We start from the raw sequence: 14,062 nt of genomic DNA, 5'->3' as shown, positions 1-14,062 counted from the left end.
CAGCGGGCGCCCGGGCGCCCGACCCCCTCCCCCCCGCCTCGGCACGGCCGCCGGCGCGCGGCCCAGGCGCCCCCGCGGCGCGCGGCCGAGGAGGCGGGGCCGGGACGCGGGGGCCTGCGCGCGGGGACGCCTGCGGGGCCGGGGACGGCGGGCACTACCTCGGCCCGCGCGGCGCTCGCTCCTCCTCCTCCGGCTCGCGCTCCTCCTCCGCCTCCCCTCGGGCCGGAACCGGAACCGCGGCTGCGCGCGCACCCAGCGTCCGGCGCCGGAGCGCGTCCACCCCCACCCTCCCGGCGCGTGCGGCGCCGCGGCGGCGGGTTCCGGGCGCGAACGTTCCCGGCGCCGACAGCGGGAGGCGCCCGCCGGGAGGGTGTTCGCCGTGACCTCGGTCGGTGGACTAGACACCCGGCCGCTGGGCTCCCGACTGGACCAGAGAGTCTCAAAACTGTAGCTACCGGCGGGGCGTGACGGGGCTCGGCTGCGCCACCGCTGCGGGTGTTTGAACTCGGGGCGAGAGTCCGTTCGTTTGGCTGAAACGTGTGATTTTTTTTCTAAAGTAAACAAACGCACGCAAGCCGTGCGGTCCAGCGGTGTGTGGGCGCAGGTCGTCCTGGATCGCGCACGGGCCTCACTGCGGTCGGTCCTCCCGGGAGGACGGCGCTGGACCTGGGGCCACGGGGACTCACGGGTGGCGCTGGACCTGGGGGCGCGGGGGACATGGGGACACGGGACACACGGGTGGCGCTGGAGCAGGGGTGGCGCGTGGGTGACACAGGGGGCGCGGGACCTGGGAGTGCAGGAGGCACGGGGACACACTGGTGGCGCGGGACCTGGAGCAGGGTGACAGGGGTGGCGCGTGGGTGGCCCAGGGGCAGGGGCCCAAACCTTCCCGGCTGTGGCGCAGAAGACGGGAGCCCCGTTCTCTGTCAGGAACATTCCGGACACTCAGGGGAGCTCCTGGAGAAGGAGAATGCCATGGCCCAAGGGAAGAGGGGCTGGGGATCCCCCAGAGACAGAAAAAAAAAAAAAGACTAGGAGATGGAAAACCCCGGAGGAAAGATAAGGAAATGGGCCCATCCAGAAGGTCCTATATGAAAAACAGTAGTTTGGGGGAGGGACAGCGGAGAAGGCAGAAATCATCAAAGAAATTCATGACAACGAGCAGCTTCTGGGTGGAGGGCCACAGAGTGCCTGGTACAGTGAGTGTGCACGCAGACTTGGGTCCCTGGTCGCAGATCCCAGCTGCCTGACATCTCACTTGTGTGTTCCAGAGGGTCGAACACCTGACATGGCCCACCTGAACCGGGTCTTTCCTGTTAATGGGCTGAGTGTTTATGTCCCCCTAAAATGCATATGTTGAACCTAACACCCAATGGGATGGCATCAGGAGGTGACCCTTGGGAGGCACTTAGGCCACGAGTGGCTTCCTGCCTTTACAACGGAGGTCCCAGGGAGCTCCCTCTCCCTTCGCCACGCAAGGACGCAGCCAGATGGTCATCTGTGAACCGGGAAGCGGGTCCTCATCAGACACTGAGTCGGCCGGCACCTTGGTCCGCAGCTTCCAGCCTCCAGGGCTGTGGCTTATGAGCCCCCATCTGTGGTTCCCCGTTACAGCTGTGGGAGGGCTGTCTTGACACTTCCCCTGCCGCCTGCCCAGCTCACCGCTGTTCTGGGAGCTCGGTCATGTAGACTCCTCCTTCCTTTCCACCTCACGTCCAGTCCTGGTCATTTCTCCTTCAGAGTCCCTCAGGAGCCAGCCCTTTCCCTGCACCACCGTGCAGCCACCCCACGGGCCCTGGGAAACCCTCATCTCACATCCAGATTACTGAACTAGCCTCCTCCTGGTCTCCCCGCTCGCACTGCCCCCACCCCCCTACCAGCTGCCTGTTTCCAGTGCAGCAGCCAAGTGGCCCAGTGAGAACCTGAGTCAGATCCCAGCTTCCCCCCTGGTCCCATTCCCACTGCTGCAGAGACCTGCACCTGACAGGTGGGAGTGGTCATTCCCTGCCCCCCGCCCCAAGATGCAACTGATGGAATTTCTTTTAAAAAAGCGCCCAACATTTACTTGTTTTTGAGAGACAGAGACAGGGAACAAGCAGGGGAGGAGCAGAGAGAAGGAGACAGAATCCGAAGCAGGCTCTGGGCTCCGAGCTGTCAGCCCAGCGGAGCTGTGGATGCGGAGCTCCAACCCACGAACCATGAGATCATGACCTGAGCCGAGGTCGGATGTTCAACCGACTGAGCCACCCAGGCGCCCCTAAACTGATGGAATTTCTGTGTTTGCTCCTTTGAGAGGAGATTCGAACAATCGAGGCAGAGTTTGGGCATAGAAAACCGATCAAGAGAAAGGGTGGTGATCCACGCAGGGAAAACGGGCAGACGTACAGCCACGGCAGAGAAATCGTGTTCTAGGAGGCCGTTCCCTATAGCGCTTACAGGCTCACATTTACAGTAGCTGCACACGTTGATGCCGACCTAACCAAGTCCATGGCCGCCTCTCAGGGAGGGACGGGTGTGGTGGGAGAGATGAGCACTGGGCATCCACAGCAGGAGCAGACAGTGACAGGGACCACCACGGAGGCTCTGCAGGCACGTGGAGGCAATCAGCGTTGCCTCTGGTGGGCCGGAAGGGGACGGTGGTCTTTCAAACTGTGTAGCTGATAAATAGACTAAAATGATTTTTATTTATTTGTAAAATAATTTCTAAAGGGGGAGGGGGCAAGGAAGCCCTTCATGTTAACTTCACGGGTCCTCTGAGCCCTCAGCAGCCCCTGCCCAGCACTGCCACTGTGGCTGTGTTCTTGCCTCTGGCCCCTAAACACACCGAGGGCCCCCTAGGGAGGGCTTTCCACCAAGCACAGAGGGGAAGGGGTCACTGTCTACACGTAAATCCTCCTCACCTCGGCTCCACCCTCCCCTGAGTGGCACAGGACCCTAAGTGCGTCCACGGCCTCCCCTTGGCCTCCTGGCCGTTCAGACGGGTGGGTGTCTGTGCAGGTGCCCGTGCCCCCCAGGCCTGTTCTAGGCGCAGAGACGAAGACAGAGCCCCTCGCCCTCCTGCAACTTACACGCTCGCAGGGGAAGCAGAGAGAGCGGTGAATAAACAGGCACACCAAGTAGTGTGACGTGTGGACTGAGCGGTTGTGTCCCCCCACAATTCACATGTTGAAGCTCTGCTCTGGGGCCTTTGCAAGGCAATTAGGACAGATGAGCTTGTGAGGTGGAGCCCACAATGAGAGAGCCGGGAGAGCTTGCCTCCTCTCTGCTCTCTGCTCTCTGCCGAGTGAGGACACAAGCAGGTGACAGGTACCTGCCAGGCAGCCGGTTCTCACCAGGCACTGGACGAGCCGGCACCCTGGTCATAGGCATTTGGCTATAGGTGATGTTTTGTTAGAGCCGCGGGGCTGGCTGAGGCGGATGGCCTGTGCCCTGAAGAGTCGAGCCAGGCAAGGTGACTGGAAGGCTTTCAGACACGGAGGCCCCGGGGCCCCTGCCAGTGGGTGCCCTGAGCCGCGACGGAGGGCAGTAGGGCCAAGGAGCTGTGTGACTGGCAAAGGGCTGCGTTGTACCCGTTCTGCAGGTGAGGAAACTGAGGCTCAGAGAAGTCATCGTGTGTCCTTGCTCCTGCCAAGCGACGGAGCTGGGATCTCGAGCTCGGAACCCACGTCCCGCCCCCTCTGCCCCACGCCTCCCTCCTCCCCACGGCTGTGAAGCTGAATGAACAGCCTGACACGTGTCCCCTTTGCTTAAAATCAGACTCCACCCCACATAACAACAACTCCCATAAAGAATGAGTCATCTGCACAAGCTGTGTCCCCAGAGATGTTCACGGCCGTGCTATGCGCGACAGCCACAAGCCAGGATACAACTCATTAGGGGGCCAGGATAACGAGACGCTGTGTCTGCAATGAAAGGAGAGTGAAGCTGTACAGAAACCTAGAATTACTGATAACGATCTACGGTTGAATAAAGATAGCACGAACATACTTTCTTAAATCCTCACGTAAAAATAGAACCCAAGGCGCCTTGGTGACTCGGCTGGGTGTCCAACTTCAGCTCAGGTCACGATCTCACGGTCCGTGAGTTCGAGCCCCGCGTCGGGCTCTGTGCTGACAGCTTGGAGCCCGGAGCCTTCTTCCGATTCTCCGTCTCTCTCTCCCTCTGCCCCTCCCCCGCTCGCACTCTGTCTCTCTCTTTAAAAAAATAAACATTAAAATTTAAATTAGAGGGGCGCCTGGGTGGCGCAGTCGGTTAAGCGTCCGACTTCAGCCAGGTCACGATCTCGCGGTCCGGGAGTTCGAGCCCCGCGTCGGGCTCTGGGCTGACGGCTCAGAGCCTGGAGCCTGTTTCCGATTCTGTGTCTCCCTCTCTCTCTGCCCCTCCCCCGCTCATGCTCTGTCTCTCTCTGTCCCCAAAATAAATAAACGTTGAAAAAAAAATTAAAAAAAAAAATTTAAATTAGAGCCCCAAATTGCACGTGCGGTAGGATCCCCCACTATGTGTGTGGACAAAGCAGGCGGGACAGCGTGAGGAGTGCAGGCATCCGTCTTCCGAAGGCAGGAGCTCCTGCAGTCGCCCTCAGCGATGCCCGGTGAGCCCACGCATGCACCTTCGAACTGGTGGGGAGCTGGCCCCACACGTAAAAGAGCTGAGGGTCTCAGAGCCGGCAGGCCCGTGTCCGGGGGGAGGGGAGCCCCTCACCCCCCAGAGGGAGGTCCTACCTGTTCTGGACCTGGCTGCACGTGGATCTGACCCCGGGAGGAGGGGTGCCCTCGGGAGGGAGCCTCGGGTGGGCAGGGCCTCCACGCCGGGCTGTTCGCCTGCTCCTGCTTCCGATAGGGAGCCCCCGAGAACGTGAGGGGGTGCGGTCGGTGTCTGAGGCCTCTCGTCCCCGCTCAGTCCCCCTGCTAGGAGGCCACGTGGCAGGACACTCGCAGCTGCCCCTGGACACTAAGCACTGTCACTGTTCATCAGCGGCTCGGGCAGCAGCCCCTCCACACAGGCCCCAGAGCAGGTGCTCAGGGGGCAGACGTCAGGTCACGAGCTAACACACCATGAGCCCCGTGGACAGGCCCACGAGCGAGGCACCGAGGCCTCCCGTCTGCGGCCGCGGGAACAGCCACCCTGGAGGTGGTTCCTCCAGCCCCTTTCGGGCCTCCAGATGAGCCGGCAGCCCCTGCTGACCTTCGGGGCCACCAGCCGGGGAGGCCCCGAGCCAGGCTGCCCGGCTGAGATGCGCCCACATGCCTGACCCCAGAGGCCGTGAGAGATAACGAACGTGTGGGATTTTAAGCCACGAAGTTCTGGGGTAATTTGAACACAACTGCTTCCGTCACTTGTAGCTGTGTGACCTTGGGCAAATTAACCTCTCTGGGTCCGTTTCTACCTAAGAATGCCCACTTCCAAGGGACGCTGTGAAAATTAAGTGTTGTGTTCCACATAAAGCTCTTAGCACTGTGCCTGCAGCACAGCAAGTGTGCGGTCTTGTTACCCTCACCCTTATGAAACATCAATAGAAGCATCTGCGTCACAAAGTAGGGGGGGATCTGGAGGTCCCCGGTTCAGACGCCGGTTCAAGGAAGGCATTTCGGAAGCAGCACTTGAATCGGTGCTTGAAGGGCCAGCAGGATTTGGACGGGGCGGGGGGGGGGTGGGGGTGGAGGGCGGGAAGGCAGGGCCCCGCCGCGAGCAGTTCAGGCGCAGCAGAAACTCAGGGCCCGCACGGACCGCGAAGGGTGGCTGGGGTCACACTGGGGTGTTGGACCGAGGGAGTCTAGAGTTTACACGGGGGGCGGGGGGAACCAGGCTTCTGAATCAGCCACGAGATGCTGGAGGGAACCTCCGGGTGCGGCACCTGACTCGTTCTCGGGGGATGTCCCGCATATGGAAGGCGCTCAGAAAGAAGTTGGGGGGGGGGTGTGGACTCTCGTCACCCCGAAGCATCAGCGGCCGATTCTGGCAGGACCAGGTATGAAAGACGGAGACTGGTGTGCTTGGAAACACTGCTGTCACCGGTTTACCTATTTGCTCTGCAAATCCAGGAACACAGCCGTGGCAGATCACGTTCATACCCACGTGACACCACCCCACCTTCCCTCTTTCCCCTGGATCCCGATTTTCTTCACGTTGGCACTTGTCCTCAAGAGGCATGTGTTTCAAGAAAGGGGGGTGGGGCGGACCTCCAGCCCCAGAGGGCAAATCGTGACCCCTAAGCCAGTCACAGTGGTCTCATTGTCCCTGCCAGCGACATCGGTCCATGATACGTGAGTGCAAGTTGGGAACACTGTCCTCACCAACGAGGAGAGATGCTTTGGAAGAAGCAACCCCTATGTGTCCCTGGTGGATTCTGTGTCTGCATGTGATGTCTGGAACCGCTGCAGCCATTTTGTAACCGACGGAAGCGCCGTCCTGAGAGTGAGCGAACAGAAGAGGCAGACAGAGCCTGGGTCCTGGGCCATATCCCAGCCAGTGCACTCATTATATCAGGAACCACCCTACCTCTGGACTTCTGCTTAGGCGAGCTAAGTTGCCACGGTCACTTTGAGTTTGGTTTTCTGTCCTTCGCAGTCGAAGTCACCCAAAGGTAGCAGCGGGAGGAGGGGACAGACTCATTGACAACCAGTCAGCTAGTCAGCCTTCCTCACTAGCAGGGCCCGGGGAGGAAGCGGTGAGGAGGGATGAGCAGGTCGTCAGACGCGAGGGGCCTTGCCATGCCTCCAGGGCTCGAGACCAGGCCCTACCCACGGCCTAGAGCAAGTGACCGCGGACCGGAGGTTGGGAGGCTGCTCTTGGCCGGGGCAGGGGGGCCGCCGTGCTCAGCTGGGGAAGTCCCGAGCGGAGGGCCACAGGCCAGGGATGGCCAGGATGTCCCCGCGGGGAAGGCCTCAGAGCGGAGCACGGCGCTGGCACGCGGTCCTCTGGGCCAGTGCCCCTCAGAGGCGTGACCGCAGGACCCGCGGCCCTCCCCAGGGGTCCCCAAGGCCGAAACCAGCTCCATGGGAACACTCGGCTGCCGGCTGCCTTCCGACAAGCCAGCCTTGCCCTGCGGCGCTTGGAGGCGGCCCGAGCGCTCCGCGGTTCACACGCGCACTCCAGGAAACGCAGCCGCTCCCCCGAGACCGTCCTCGATGAGGCAGCAGGACGACTATTTATATGAAGTCAGCGTCTGCTATCTCGTGCGACAAACAGGAAGCGCGCACAACCACTGCTCTTGCTCTGGCGGTTAGCTCGTGCGCCAGCCTGCCCCGGGCTCGAGGACGCGCGGTCGCGAGGACGTTTCCTGGAGGGCCGGCCTTGGAGCCCCTACGTGTGGGTGGGCCTCGCCCAGCCCCCTGAGGGCCCGGAGGGAGGAAAAGGGGGGGGATTTGCTCCCCGTGCGACATGACGTCCACGCGTTCCCACCTTCAGAGGTCGGTCCCCCTGGTTCCCGGGCCTTCGGGCGCTGGCTGGATGGCACTCCTGCCCGGCTGGCCTCCAGCTCGTCGCACCCGGCGGGTCGGGGGGCTTCCTGGCCTCCATGATTGCAGGAGCCGAGCCGGGTCACGGGGGAAGCGTGCTCCCACGCACGTGCACCTCCCGCCGGCTGCTTCCCTGGAGGAGCCTGGACGAGACGCTTGCTAACTGAAGCAGCGTCCACCAGCGGGCCGACCTTGGAGGGCAGGGCGGCCAGGGGACACCGGGAGGGAGCTCGCAAGAGCTGCAAACATTGTGTGGGATAAGACGGGGTGACACAGCACAAGCCACCAGCTGGACTCGTGTTCAGGGAGGGCCCCCGTCCTGCGGAGCCTTAGGACTCGTCGCCTCATCGCCTCCCGCCTTCTGTCTCCCCGCCGGCCTCAGCACGGCAGAAACGGGAGCCAGGAGTCGGGGGACACTGGAAGCAGAGGCGGGGTGCACGGGGGCCTGCGAGGCAGGCGAGCTCAAGAAGCTTCCGGCAGCCACCCCCGTCCATGCCGTCCTGGGCCGTCTTCTCTCTGCCCCACTGGGCTTCTGGGGACGGGTGCAAAGGGCATTAGCGGGACCCACAGGGAGTCAGCCCGGGCCCGGCCTCTTCACAGCACGTGTCTTAATTTCCCCAGTGTTTTAAAGTAACACTCACCCTGAGATCCGATCAGAGAGGGTGCACGGTGCACAGCCTTTCCCCCAGCAAGAGCTAGGGCAGGATGGGCGGCGTGGAAGCCCAGGCACCCGCAAGGACAGAGGCGGCTGGTGTCAGCAAGGTGAATGCTGCGGGGAGCTCTTGGACCACGGGGTGGGAGCAGCTGAGCCAGACCACACAGCTGGAGCCTCGGACACCTGCACGGCCCTTTCTCCTGCTGTGGACGGGAACTGGGAGGTCCGGAGGGGGCCTCCGCCAAGGGGCTCATTCAAGAGGCGGCAGCTCCTGGGTCCAGAGTGCCGCGGGGGCGAGCGGTGGGGAGGTGGCCTGTCTTCAGAGCACGCTTCCCGTCGGGAAACGAGAGGCCTAGGAAGCCTCCCGGCTGTCCCAGAGCCCGGCTCTGCCTCACCCGGGCTCCCACCCACATCCTGCGCTCAGCATGGGCCTGGGCCAGGAGGTGCACTGAGCACAGCGTTGGCCCGGGGTGCCCTGCCCAGCCCCTCGGCAAAGCCAGCGGCCCACCACGAGGGCCCAGGCCCTTAGAAGACAGAGCTGCTGGCCTGGCCTCCACGCGGCCACGCCCAGGGGCCTGGCTCCCGTTCCCCATCCTGGGGCCGGGCCCTGCTCTCTGCTCCCGGTTGTCTCTGCTGGAATGATTTTTGAATTCAGGTCACTGTGGGCTCAACGCCCCATTTCCAGACCCAGTGCGAGTCCCTTGGAAGATGTCAACCGTGTCCCATCCAGGCTCACCCCTGGGCAGCCTCGGGGGAGCAAGGTGGCTGGCGGCCCATCCCAGCACCTGCCGGGCTCCCGGGCTCCCAGCAGGCACTGGCTGTTTTCCTGGCGGAAGCGGCTGTCAGAGGCTGGCGGGGGGAGGGGCCACCCCGCGCTGGGCCACTGGCCATCGGCCAAGAGCCTGGGCTCCTACAGTCTGCTCCATCCTCGCTGGGCTCCCCACGAAGCCGGTTCCCTGGTGCACTTGTCCTGTCCTTGTGTTTTCCATCTGAACACTCCCGGAGCACATTTGCATTGGCAGTAGGGGCATGTGGCTTTAATGAAAATGACAGTTGAGCGGTTTCGGTCCCTCGCCCCGGGCCGTTCCAGAGTGGGCTTGAGGCCAGCCCGTCTGCGGCACAGCGCCCCGTTCTCGTGGCCTCCCTGCCGCCCGCCGGCCCCTCTGTGCCTCGGTCCCCCTTCCCCGGGTGGTCCTGTGCCCTGCGCAGGGCTGGCTCCGTCCCGTCCCTCCAGACAGGTACCTCTGCCTCCTGGACACCTGCACTCGGGAGAGAGGATGGGGACAGCGCCCCCCGGCACCTTTGACACCACAGCCACAGGGCCAGGCTGGTCCTTCGCCCGATACAGCGGCATCTACGGAAGCTGTGAGCAGACAGTTGGGCCCTCGGGGAACTGGACAAGGGGACAGGCAGGACAACGGTCCTGCGACGACACGGAGTGACAACGGTGCCACGGGTAGCTCACTGAGCCCTCACCCCCGATCAGCTCGGGCCACGTGAGTCCCACGTGGACCTCTCAAGCCCACCGCAGGGCCACGACTTCCTTGCTTTTACAGCCAAAGGAGAGTGACGTGGGGGCGGCGCGGGGACCCTTTGGAGTGGCCTGCTCCTCGTCCAGCAGCCACACGGGCACCACTGAATTACAGTGTGGCCAGGCGCCTGGGGCTGGACCCCTGCTTTGCCACTGACTGGCTGCGTAGCTTCAAGCAAGTTATTTCTTCTCTCTCGTTATGCCTCACTGTCCTCACCTGTAATTGGAGAGTTAAATCAGGCGATACGTTCAAACTACCAGGAGCGCCGGTCACAGAGTAGGTGCTATGTGTTAGATGGCCTTGCTGTCACCGTCACCACCGTCATCACGGCCACCGTCACCACCATTATCATCACCACCACCACCGTCGTGATTCCTGTCGTCACCGTCGTATCAGCCTCACTAGATCAAACGACTGTCAGCTCCCGTCTGGATGAGCTGCATGGCCTCAGGTGAACGGCTGAACCTCTCAGTGCCTCGGTTTCCTCTCCTCTAAGCGGAGGTAACAACCCCTCGGCTCCCGGAGGCCTGTGAGGATTAAAGCGCTAACCTGTGCCCGTGATACGCGCACACGCATCGGGCGGGTGCCCTCTCTGTGCCTGGCACGGGCATAGTGTCTCCTCATCTGCTCTCAGGGACCTAGGAGGCACCTGCTTTGCAGACGGAAAAACTGAACTGGGGAACACAGGGTCCTAACAAGGCCTTAGAGCCAGCAGCTGCTGGAGCTGGAGAACAGCCTGGGCCTCACTGGGGCTGGACTCCGCTCACATCCCCTCCCTGACCTTCCCTGACCTTCGCTGAGTCGCTCCCTGTGAACTTGCCAACGGCCCGTGTGCTGACGGGCTGGTCTGGCCAGTGCCTGCCATCAGGGCCTCTCCAGGCCCCCGGGGCTCCTCAAGCACAGCGGTCGGGGCTGGGAGCCTCTGCGTGAGCTCAGCGTTGGCGCGGTCTCTGGGTCTCCTGTTGTGCCTGGCACCCGGCGATCGCCCACGATTGGCCGGCACTTTGGGCTGCGCGGTGCCTGGCAGCTCCCGTGTGAGCGGTTGCCCGGCGGGTCCAGTGTGGGAAGAGGAGTAAGGGCCACGGCCCGTGGCCTCCAGCTCCGGGTGGGTGAGGCCCGGCCGCCCTGCACGAACACAAGAGCCACGGCACCTATGCTCAGTGCCCAGGCCGCCTGCCGCGTCTGCCTGTTGTCTGGCCGCACGCGGCCCTGCCAGGAATGGGGGCGCTGGGGACACACCGGGGCGACGGCCCTCCAGGGCCGGGGCAGCTCCGGGGCCCCGTGCGGCTGCAGCATCGCTGGTGTGGCCGGGTCAGTCCCCACGGCTCCCCCAGAGGCCGTCCCCTCCTCAACCCCTCATCTCGCTTTACTCACGAGGATCCCAGGGTGACCCTCCTCTCAACAGACAGACAGAATTCTGTCCCCAGGGCCGATCCGGCCTCTGCTCCCGGTGTGTCCTTCTAGAACATGGTGGGCGTCTCGTGCTGGCCTGCAAATATTTGCTGATGCTGGCGGTGAGGCGGGGGGAGGGTGCCCGCATGCACCTGCTATGGGAGGGCCTCCGTACACAGCAGGGTCAGGCCCGAGCCGCGAGTCTGGTCAGCACCGGCTGAACAGGCAATTCTTCTGGCCAGCACAACCGTCATATTTTTATTGTATTGCTTATTTTAGAAAGAGAGAGAGAGAGTGTGCATAAACGGGCGAGAGGGTCAGAGAGAGAGAGAGAGAGAGAGAGAGAGAAAGAAAGAATCTTAAGCAGACTCCACGCTCAGTCTGGAGCCCACTGAGGGGCTCGATCTCACGACCCTGGGATCATGACCGGAGCTGATATCAAGAGTCGGACGCTCAACCGACTGAGCCACCCAGGAGTCCCAGTGATCCCATTTTTAGATTCTCTCTGGGTAAGGTGTGACCTCCACCACCCCCCCCCCGGCCCCACTTCCTCCTTGTCTGCACCTGCCGCACCCCTCCTTCCCAGTCACTGCTCCTTGTCCTTGGCTGGCAGAAATGGGGGTGGATGCCGGCCTCCCGTGCCCCACCCCTCTCCCACCCAGATGATTCCACACACGTCAGGCACCTTGAATGTAGCAAGAGTCCAGCAGAAAGGACACTGGTCAGTGGTCACACGTGCAGCTGTGAGTGCCACAGGGGATGGGCAGCGTGAGGGGCTCCTGAAGAAGGTCAGACCAGCAGGGATGCCCCCACAAAACCCCGACTTGGGGGCCATCCCTGAGCCCATGCGGCCAGGTTCTGAGCCACCAAGGGGTGACCAGCTCCCAGTGACCAGGCAGGGGACCCGGGTTCTGCGTTGGCTACGCAGTGTCCCCGGAGCTCACACCTGCTCTTGGGGCCTCGGTTTCCCTCGTGTTGAGCTATGGGGTTGGTTTGCATTTTTAACACATATTGAACCGTCTGTGTGAACCATCATTCCTCCCAATTTTTTACGTTGAAAGCCTTATATTCACTTGCTCCAAACAACACTGACCAGGAATACGTGAACTGGACGGTTGGAGTTGCTGGCAGTAGGGGTCGGGCTTGGGGTTTTGCTCTGTCACCCCCTAAGGCAGCCTCGGAGAGGTCCACAGAACCCTGGTTCTCCACGGAACCTCGTTTGAGAATGCCTTCCCAGCCTGGCCGGGGAGTGAGCGGTGGTTCGAGCTCCTCCCGGGGGCTGGGGGCTGGGGGCCGGGGGCCGGACAGAGCAAGCCCGAGTGCTCGGCAAGGCTCCCGGGGTCCGCACTTGCTCAGCGCTCCGGGGTTAATGTCTTGAAACCCTTCATTCTTTTCAAACAAGCGGCCTCACTCACTTTGTGTCACCCCACAGATGGTGCGTCGATCCCGGTGCTGAGCCTATGGGGGTGGGGGGGGCGGGTAAGGATAAGAGCAGAGCCTGGCGGCTGGTGTTGCCACATGGACCCTCTTCTGTGGGCTGGCCACGCAGGATCCAGGGACACGGGAGCCACGTGCACAGGCACCCTGGTGACCCGGCCGCAGAGCGCCTCTTCCTGGTGGCCTGGTTGGTGGCATGTGGGCAGAGTGGGACCTCCGTCCCACACCCCCCAGGGCCCAGCCCTTCAGGGTCAACTTCTGAGGACGCCCGAGTCCACCCGGGTGCCCAGGCAGAAGACCAGCCTCCATGCCACCCTCGCAAAGCCCATCTGGTGGCCCCCGCGCCCGCACGCGGAGGGGTTTCACTTCCCAGTCCTGGGTGGGCAGGAGCGGAACATCCCTGCGCCCCCGCACTGCACGCATCGGCTCGGTATACACGCCAGCTGGGACCACCCCTTTGGGCTACAGCCGGAGCAGACAGCTCCCTCTGCAGGGCGAGGACAGGCCACCACGGCAACATAAGGGACGTGCTGGGGGAGGGGCCAGCCGGGGACCCCAAACCAGGTCCTGGTCTGAGACACCACCCATCCCCCCCAGCCACTAGGCAGGGTCAGTGTGTGATTAGCAAATCAAGTGCCTCATGTGAACATGCCTTCAAGTTCAAAGAAATTTCCAGAAGCAGGGCAGAGTGACCTGGGCTGAGGCTGAGCCCTCTCACAGGATGTGGCCCTGGCCCATCCTCAGGGGTCCCGAGGGTAATTCCTGCAGCCTCCTCCAGGAAGTCCCGGGCTTTGGAAGGAGGCCTGCATGGGCCAAAGGGAAAACCCTTCTGTGGGATCCTAGTCAGGTGCGGCCACGGAACTACTGGGGGGCTGTGGACAAGCACTCCCCCTGTCTGGGACGATGCACGGAGGTGTACGGGGGTGGGGGGCGGCTGGCTCCCTGCAGCCACTGGGGGTGCTGGTGGGACCTCTGACCTCCCACAGGCTCAGGTTCCAGAGCTGAGCTTCTATGGCAAGGTCAATGTGCCCTGGGCCTTGGTACCCCAACCCTGCTGGGGGGGGGGGGTGGCGCTGAGCCCTGGGCCCCGGCAACAAGGGGACAGGGACTGAATGGGCTTTGAGTGGCCGTCCGTTTCAGGGTTCACAGTCGTGATCCTCATGCTAGAAGCTTAGGGCTCACGCCAGGAGGCGCGTAAAGCCTGCAAGATCACAAGGAATAGGTACAGAAGACACTCGTCTGGTCCATGATTTCTCCTTGAATCACCACGTGGGAGTTCACTCAAGGGGGAGAGAAGGGAGAACCTCCCCCCACCCCGACGCAGTGCCCGCCCATACAGGCTAGAAGGGACGGGAACTTGGACGTCTCAGACGCACCAGCTATAGCGGGGACCTCGTTCCCAGCGGCAGATGCGGGGACCGAGGTTCCGAGAGGAAGGGGCATGTAGCCAGGGGGCGGCGGGTCTCGGACTCGGATCACCAGCAGCCCAGCTGAGCCCGATTAGGAGCCTGGAGGGTCCAGCTGGGCTCCTCGGGGGCCAACGGGCCCTGCCGTCCTGTGGAGCACCTCAGACCCCAGCCGCCGGCCAT

General features: G+C 62.8%; 1 protein-coding gene across 2 annotated transcripts in view; it reads right to left on the bottom strand.

Moving 5' to 3' along the window:
• Nucleotides 1–7,206, bottom strand: part of ACSF3 (acyl-CoA synthetase family member 3) — a 52,398-nt gene extending 45,192 nt beyond the window's left edge. The window contains exons 1-2 of one of the 2 annotated variants that reach the window (XM_047846111.1): nt 7,203–7,206; nt 159–181 (exon numbers count right to left, since the gene is read on the bottom strand). The gene's annotated coding sequence lies outside the window, so the exon portion shown is untranslated. Of the gene's footprint in view, nt 1–158; nt 340–7,202 lie in introns of those variants that run through there. The other variant, XM_047846110.1, reaches the window with a different exon arrangement.
• Between the last annotated feature and the right edge of the window lie 6,856 nt (nt 7,207–14,062).

This window comes from Prionailurus viverrinus, unplaced genomic scaffold, assembly GCF_022837055.1.
Source record: "Prionailurus viverrinus isolate Anna unplaced genomic scaffold, UM_Priviv_1.0 scaffold_38, whole genome shotgun sequence".
Taxonomy (NCBI): domain Eukaryota; kingdom Metazoa; phylum Chordata; class Mammalia; order Carnivora; family Felidae; genus Prionailurus; species Prionailurus viverrinus.
Note: the sequence above shows the minus strand (reverse complement) of the source record. Positions and strands in the feature narration are given on the sequence as shown.